The sequence below is a fragment of the Myotis lucifugus genome, unplaced genomic scaffold (assembly GCF_000147115.1).
Source record: "Myotis lucifugus unplaced genomic scaffold, Myoluc2.0 scaffold_1384, whole genome shotgun sequence".
Lineage (NCBI taxonomy): Eukaryota > Metazoa > Chordata > Mammalia > Chiroptera > Vespertilionidae > Myotis > Myotis lucifugus.
In genome coordinates this window covers 56,839-58,794 of record NW_005872432.1, presented here as the reverse complement: position 1 = coordinate 58,794, position 1,956 = coordinate 56,839, and the positions used below count along the sequence as shown (strand labels likewise).

At 41.5% G+C, this 1,956-nt stretch overlaps 1 pseudogene; it reads right to left on the bottom strand.

The window, feature by feature from the left end:
• Positions 1-341: 341 nt before the first annotated feature.
• Positions 342-639, bottom strand: LOC102438091 (annotated as a pseudogene).
• Positions 640-1,956: the final 1,317 nt, after the last annotated feature.

The following is a 1,956-nucleotide window of genomic DNA, read 5'->3' as shown; positions in this document are numbered from 1 at the left end:
TGTCATAATTAATGCAGCAAATGCATAACCATGTATGAAAGTATAATTAGATGCATCCAGATGTGGTTAAATACTGTTCTCATGTGTAATATTGATAGACATTGCCAAATTGCAGTCCAATGTAAGAGGTTGTGCATTCCCTCCAGGAATTTATAATCTAAATGGACTACAGTTTACATACAGGTACAGACTATGGCTGCAGCATCACTGGGAGCAGCATGTGATTGTTAGGGTGACTGGTGCAGCGAAGGAGTGAATGGGCATGGGGAGGCAGCGCCCGAGGCTGGACTGCAAGATTGTGGAGGGCCTTGAGGAGGCAGGCAGTCTTCAGCAAGCGGGTCTTTTTTTTTTTTTTTTTGAAGGTTTTATTTTTTATTTTATGTACAAAGCGATAGCATTCTGTCATAAGGTAGATGTCTTGAACGACCCATTCATGGAAGTTCTCTTAGTCCAACTTAATGAAGCCTATGTCCTTCGCGTACTGCCGGAAACACTGGCGGCACATGTTGAGGCCGTACTTCCGGATCAGATCGTGGCGGTTTGAGCAGATGCGGCAAGAACCAGAACCGTGGCCGAATTTCCTCGGATGGCTCCAGTAGTGTTGCTGGTGACCCATCTTGCTCACTCTGTAGCAACGAGGCAAAAGGAAGCTTTTTAAAAAAATAAATCTTTATTGTTCAGATTATTACAGTTGTTCTTCTTTTTTCCCCACCATAGCTCCCCTCCACCCGTTCCCACCCCACCCCATGCCCTTACCCCTGACACTGTCCTCGTCCATAGGTGTATGATTTTTATCCAGTCTCTTCCCGCACCCCCACACCCCCTTCCCCCAAGAATTGTCAGTCCACTCCCTTTCTATGCCCCTGATTCTATTATATTCACCAGTTTATTCTGTTCATCAGATTTTTTTATTCACTTGATTTTTAGATTCACTTGTTGATAGATATGTATTTGTTGTCACTTTGTTGTTCATAATTTTTATCTTTACCATTTTCTTCTTCTTCCTCTTCTTAAAGGATACCCTTCAGCATTTCATATAATACTGGTTTGGTGGTGATGAACTCCTTTAGCTTTTCCTTATCTGTGAAGGTCTTTATCTGACCTTCAATTCTGAATGATAGCTTTGCTGGGTAAAGTAATCTTGGTTGTAGGTCTTTGCTATTCATCACTTTGAATATTTCTTGCCACTCCCTTCTGGCCTGCATAGTTTCTGTTGAGAAATCAGCTGACAGTCGTATGGGTACTCCCTTGTAGGTAACTGACTTTTTTTTCTCTTGCTGCTTTTAAGATTCTCTCTTTGTCTTTTGCTCTTGGCATTTTAATTATGATGTGTCTTGGTGTGGTCCTCTTTGGATTCCTCTTGTTTGGGGTTCTCTGCGCTTCCTGGACTTGTAAGTCTATTTCTTTCACCAGGTAGGGGAAGTTTTCTGTCATTATTTCTTCAAATAGGTTTCCAATATTTTGCTCTTTCTTCTTCTGGCACCCCCATAATTCAGATATTGGTATGCTTGAAGTTGTCCCAGAGGTTCCTTACACTATCTTCATATTTTTGGATTCTTTTTGCTTTTCCGGTTGGGTGTTTTTTGCTTCTTCGTATATCAAATCTTTGACTTGATTCTTGAGGTCCTCTAGTCTGCTGTTGGATCTCTGTATATTATTCTTGATTTCAGTCAGTGTATGCTTAATTTCTAAGTGGTCCTTTTTCATATCCTTGAGGATCTCACTAAATTTCTCGGAGGTTTCTAGAAGATTCTTGAGTAACCTTATAACCATGGTTTTGAACTCTATATCCAGTAGTTTGCTTTCCTCCATTTATTTCGTTTGTGACATGTTTCTTTGTCTCTGCATTTTGGCTGCTTCTCTGTGTTGATAGAGTGGCTTTGTGTGCTAGGTGTCCTATAGGGCCCAGTGGCTCAGCCTCCCTAATTACCTGAGGTGGACACTCTTGGTGCACCC